The 6,698-nt window shown below is 32.9% G+C and overlaps 1 long non-coding RNA gene across 1 annotated transcript; it reads left to right on the forward strand.

The window, feature by feature from the left end:
• The first annotated feature begins 1,327 nt into the window (after nucleotides 1-1,327).
• Nucleotides 1,328-2,156, forward strand: LOC130965316 (uncharacterized). The gene is made up of 3 exons (XR_009081215.1): nucleotides 1,328-1,406; nucleotides 1,606-1,675; nucleotides 2,002-2,156. It is a non-coding gene; the product is annotated as an uncharacterized LOC130965316 (long non-coding RNA).
• Nucleotides 2,157-6,698: the final 4,542 nt, after the last annotated feature.

The raw sequence follows: 6,698 nt of genomic DNA on the forward strand, positions 1-6,698 counted from the left end.
CACGTGCGTCTAGCCACCGAGACTCGCAACGGAAAGGCCAGCGAAGAAGGACATTGTGTTCCGCCACATCCAAACGCATGCTCTGGCTGTGTTGTTTTTCTTCTTGGTTTTGGATTATTCTTTTTACTAGTTGTGGATTTTTTTCTTTTTACGTTTGGAATATTTTTTTATATTATTTTGGATTTTTTTTGTTTTAGGTGATTTTTTAATTAATAGTTTTAGATATTTTTTATTTATTTTTCGAATATTTTTTTTAATATTTTTTGAATGGTTCATTTTGTTAAGTTTTAAAATTTTTAAATGATTTTGCATATCTTTTTTTATTAGGTTTTAAATGTTTCTTTTTGTTACGTTTCGAATATTTTTTTATTAGAAATTTTTAAAATAAATTTTGAAATTTTAAAATAAATTTAGATTTTTTCTTAGAGTTTAAATGTTTCTTTTCATTAAGTTTTGGATGTTTCTCATGATAGTTTGAATTTGTATTCTCTCTAAAAAAAATTTAACAAAAAAAAATGACTAGTTATTTACTCAACGGAATTAAAATCCGTTACTATATATTTATGTATAGATAAATATGTAGTTTAACTTATTTTTTAATGTGTATTTTATTTTTCGGATATTTATTCTATATTGATAACTGGTTTTTATCATTGTTCTGAAAACCGAACCGGAAACCGGTCATATGGTCGGTTCGGTTCTATGGTAAAACCGTTCTGCAAAAAACCGGGCTGAAAACCGGCTGAACCGGCGGTTAACCGGTGAACCGTCAGAACCGGCCAGGTTTTTTCAGAGTTACCGGTTTTTTTATAATATATATATATATATAACAAAAAAAACCCAACCCAACACAACAGATACCCAGCCCACCCCCACCCCACCCCACCCCCACCCCCACCCCCACCCTTCCCCCTTCTCTCCCTCTCTGTTTCTGAGAAACCCTAAACCTAGCCGCCATCACTCTTCCACCGTCGCACTCTTCTCACCCCACCCCACCCCTCCCTTCCCCTTTCTCTCCGTCTCTGAGAAACCCTAAACCCAGCCACCATCACTATCCACCGTCGCGCTCTTCTCATCGTTCTTCTCCTCGTCGCGTCAGTTGGTCGTCGTCTCTTCGGATCGTTACTCTTCTTGTCGCCGTCGGCCGGTCATCGTCTCTTCGGCGATCTCTCTCTGTCGCTCTCTTCAAAGTCAACAACACCTATTATCGTCACCTCTCCTCGACGTCGAGTCTGAACTGTTGGCATCGCCGCCGCGAAGGACTGCTCCGTCGTCATCGCCGCCTCATTCTCGTCATCGAAACGCCTTTGTCTCCGAGCCATCTCTCTCTCTCTCTCTGTGTGTTGAGCACCACTCTCAGTGCGTAGTGCGAACGTACCCTTGCCGCCGTGGACTTTGCCGTCGCCGTGAGTTCTTCAATCTTCGCCGTTCTTCAACATCTTCTTCATGCTCTTCTTTATTTTCACTGATTTCCTCCCTTTTTCACTTTAGTTTTTTATTTGTTTCCTCTGTTGTGGGTGGAACGAGTTATTGATTTTTCATTTTTTTTGTTATTTTTATTTATTCTGATTTCCTCCCTTTTTCACTACATTGTTTATGTTGAAGATGGCCGATCCGTCACTCACTAAAAAATTCAAGATCTCATTGCCGTCACTTTCTTTCTCCGTCGCTGCCGGTAAGTCAATTTATTTTTGCTTGTTTTCAATTATTTTTAATAATATTGATTCTGTTATTCTGAGTTGCTGGGTTTACTATTTTGAGTTACTGAGTTAGTATAATACTGATTTTGTGATTCTGGGTGCGTGGGATTAATATTCTGAATTGCTGCTTGTTTGAGTTAATTTTGTTGATGGTTAGTTTCTGAATTGCTGCTTTTTGTTTGAGTTAATTTTGTTTGAGTTAGTATAATACTATTGTTTGAGACTAATTGATTATGGAGGTTGATTTGGTTGAATTTGTGTGAATTGTGTTGTTTTGTTTTGTTTTGTTTGGATGGTGCAGGCTGAAATTCAAGGAGCATATGCAGTACTGGAGTAGATAAGCAAGCTTGCCAAGGTTCAGAAAAAGGTCTCTGAAGTTAAGAGTGTCATGATTTAGAATATTGAAAAGGCTGTAGAAACGTGAGAACTTTGTTTCAATTAGATATGCAGTTTTATTTTTCCTATAGTATCTATTGATTTGCCAGATCTGATTTTGAAACTTTAATCAAAATAAAACAGGAAACTTTAGTTTTGTATGTAGCTTAGCCAACTAATTTAGAAAAAAGGAAGCCTTTGGAGGAACAGGGCCAGGTGGAGCAAGAAATATTGCAATTAGTTGTTGATGGTTAGTTTCTGAATTGCTGCTTTTTGTTTGAGTTAATTTTGTTCGAGTTAGTATAATACTATTGTTTGAGACTACTTGATATTATAGCTTAGCCAATCATTTTTTAGTATAATACTATTGTTTGAGTTAGTATAATACTATTGTTTGAGACTAATTTGGTATATTTAAAATTATATATTGAATTTTTATATAATTTTAGTGTATATTTAATTAAACCGGTTCGACCACGGTTCGACCCCGGTCGGACCATTGAACCATTGAACCAGTTGCTTGACCGGTTCGATGACCGGTCCGGTTTTCATAACCTTGGTTTTTATAATTAATTTTAGGGTACAAGTAATATTATTATTATATTTTATGCTCTTTTTGCCAAAAGGTTGAATTGCTAACATCGTAGGCTAATTTCCTCACCATAATTAAACGTATTTACTGATACGAAATTATGTTTTTGAATTAGAAATAGAATTATCTTGATGTTATCATACCTCCGTCGTCCGCCGTTTTCCATTCTTTTTCCCTCTTTTCACTTGTGCTTCCTTTTTTTATTCCAAGAGTTTTTTTTTCTTTTTAAAGTAAATTGTCGTTGAATGATTCTGATCTGTAATGTTCAAATGCCTTGATTGATTCTACCTGATTATGTAAATCATCAAAAAATTGTTAGACAACGTCAAATTCTATTGTTTGAACAGAGTATGGGATTTAACAAAATGTAACTAAGCATTTAAGGAATTTTTTAAGAAAACATCGGTCGAGATGATTTTTAATTCTATAATATTGATCCTGCCGGCTCTGTAAGACTTTTGTTCTGAAATTTATTTAACTAATTAATATTAATAATTTAAGCGCATAGTTAGTTACACAAGATTCTTTTGCATGATCAGTGTGAATGTCGCCTAATGAAGTAATGCGAGAGCCTGAGAGGTTCCTAATTTAAGTAATGGTTTTACTCAAATTTTAATTAAACTTGAAAGGGAATAAATTAGGCCCGGACAACATTTATAATTCAATTAGTCTTTACTATATGTATAAGAAGAAAAAAATACAAAAGACAATAAAAATATTAAATAATATAAATAATGAATACATTAGATGTTCAATTTAATAAATATATAGATAATTATATTCATTAATTTTAATTAAATAATTATTTTTTAATTTAATTTACTCATATAAAGTTAATCATGATAAAATGTTTCATATTATTTATAAAAATCATTGCTGATCCTAAAAATATTTTAAGGGTAAAGAAAAGATACAAAATGCTGGGCTTCTAGCTTCTAGAAGATCATTAGGTTACGTATAAAGCCCAGAGAACATTACAGGGGCCCACCGAAACCCTCCAAAGTCAAATACTCACCAACTCCTATCCTTAATAAAGCAGAATATAATTCCTTAATGCTACATTAGGTTTGTTAATTGTTGTAGTTGAGGTCTCTATTTTCAGTTTCGCTTTCTCTTGGATCATGAATTCATGATGCAACTTTCTCCTATGATGAAGGATTAGTGTATGTGCTGTAAAGCTGATCAAGTGGTTTGCATTATATTGGCACCCACTTAGTTAGATAAGACGCATTTTCGTTACTTCCCTAATAATCTCTATCATTTTCCCATACTTTCCATTTGTCCCATCCTTTTTCTTCTGGATTCTTTTGCTACCACGGGCTAATAATATATAATTCGTTCCTTAATTAGCTTCCTCGTAACATTTTAGTTTTTCTGAATTACCATGCATATGTATGTACAATTGATATAAAACACAAACACAATACTACTTGCTATACATGATAAATACCAGAGAAAGTATAGAACACTAATTCTTACTTGGGTACTATTAATTAATTTTAGAATTTAAAATTTAAGATTAAAAATTTAAAATAAATAAAATAATTTTACAAAATTGACTGATAATAGTTAAGAAAAGTTAAATATTTATTAATATTACTGTAAATATAATTATTTGAAAGAATAAATCATTTATTTTTTTTTATAAATAACATGAATAACCAAAACATTTTTAAACAAAAAAAATATATGAAGAAAAATTAGTAACACATTCAACCATTAATTTATTGTGTTTGCTACAGTACGATGATAAATTCATACGTACCGATACGTTTAAAATATGGACAAGTAGTATTGTAGTAACAAGCCACGTAAAATTTATTTTCTACATCAGTATTTAATTTTTTCTTTTTTTATATATATTATATTACTACTTTTACTAAAACATCCCTTTAATTAAATAAAAATAAAAATATTTTTTTATTTAATTTTATAAAAAGTCTTAAACATCCTTGCTTTATTTGATTAGACAAAAATATCTTTTTAAATTAATCAAATTTTAGAATTTAATTAATCATAATTTTATAGATTCAAATAATTTAAACAATAAAACAAAAACATATAAAAAAACAAAAATCAATCGTTATTCATCGTCTCCAATCCCCCTAATTATTCATGCCCCTCTGAAGCAAAGCAAAACTTATAAAAAAAACAAAAAATCAATCGTTCTTTATCTTCTCCAATTCCCCAAATCATTCGTCCCCCTCTCAAGCAAAGTAGTGAAAGTTCCAAACCAAAACGGCAAAACCCTAGCCCTAGGTTCTTTGCTACCGCCGTCCCCAAGCTCAACGCTTCCGCTTCTTCCTCTTTCCTCTGTCCAGAACCCAGGTAGCTCGGCACGCCCTCCCGATCCTCGTTGGCTTCTCTGGTTGCTGAATGCTCGATTTTTTTTTCTTTTTAATTTCTAAAATTTTTGTTCAAATGTTGTTGTAATGTTTGTTGCTGTGTTGTAATTGTTGGGTTGTTGAATGATTATTTGATCTTTATCATTGTTATCATCAACAATGTCACTTCTTAGATTTATTGAATGACTCTTCGATTTCTTCAATTTCCTGTTGTTGAGTGATTTTATCTTTCTATTGCTACTTTTGATTGTCTTTCTTTCTGCTCGTCTTCTAAGTCCGGCCTCGAAGAAAGCTTTTTCATTTTAGATTTACTTTTTTTTTCGATAATTCTATGTGTAATTTTCATTCTGTAAGAGTAAACTACACTTTTTCTCTCTGAAATTATGTGATAATTATTACATTTTACCTTTTGCTTTGTTATGCTTATACTAACACCATAACTATAGCAAAAGAACTAATTTGAACAAATATTAACAAATATTGACATTCGAACAAACAGAGTGAGCTATTGTTATGCTTATTGCGTTATTTGCTATCCACAACTCTATATTGTGTCACAATGGGTTGGCTTTTTCTTAAATAAATTTGGTAGTTACTTTTTTCTGTAGGACTGAAATTCAATGGCATCAAGGGAAATGCTTGACGTAGAAGATTCTTAAGAAAAAGCCCAAGAAGGGTTCAAAGAACGTAAAACCTATTACAAAGACTAAAAACTGTGAGAGTTTCTTCAATTTCTTTAATCCACCACAAGTTCCTGAAGATGATGAAGATATTGATGAAGATATGGTAAATCTTTTTGTTTTATTTTATTTACTTTTTACAGTAATTTGTTATGAAAGTCTTTAGTTTGAATCTTTAAGAGGAACACAAGCAGAAGTAAAAAATCTGTAAATTTGAAAACCTACTGTTTAGCTGTTAGATATGACCAGATTATTTGCCAGAGCTAATTAATGTTCTCTTTAACAGGCCGAGGAACTTCAGAATCAGATGGAGCAAGACTATGACATTGGGTGATAGTGGACGAAATTGTGATCACATCAATGTAGTACTCTTTGTTATTATATGGAATCATTATTATGGCTCTTGGCTATGTGTGGACACAACTTCATTCAACTAAACCAGCAAGTGTACTGGGTCATCCAAGTAATACCTTACGTGAGTAAGGGTCAATCCTACAGAGATTGTTGGTATGAAGCAAGCTATGGTCACCTTGTAAATCTCAGTTAGGCAGATTAAATGGTTATAGGTTTTGAAAATTAATAATAAATAGAAAATAAAAAGGGATAGAAATACTTATGTAAATCAATAGTGGGAATTTCAGATAGGCGTGTGGAGATGCTAGAATCCTTTCGAATCTCTACTTTCTTATTGCTTTCATCCAATCCTTCTTACTCCTTTCCATGGCAAGCTGTATGTAGGGCATCACCATCATCAATGGCTACTTTTAATCCTCTCGGGAAAATGGTCCTATGCGCTGTCACTGCACGGCTAATCGTCTGGAGGCATCACCCTTGTTGATAGCTACATCCCATCCTCTCAGTGAAAATGGTCCAAATGCTCTGTCACAGCACGGCTAATCATCTGCCAGTTCTCAATCAGGTTGGAGTAGAATCCCTTGATTCTTTTGCGTTTGTCATCACGCCTAGCCTTCAAGAGTTTGAAGCTCGTCACAGTCATTCAATACCG

This window comes from Arachis stenosperma, chromosome 3 (assembly GCF_014773155.1).
Source record: "Arachis stenosperma cultivar V10309 chromosome 3, arast.V10309.gnm1.PFL2, whole genome shotgun sequence".
In the NCBI taxonomy this organism is placed as follows: domain Eukaryota; kingdom Viridiplantae; phylum Streptophyta; class Magnoliopsida; order Fabales; family Fabaceae; genus Arachis; species Arachis stenosperma.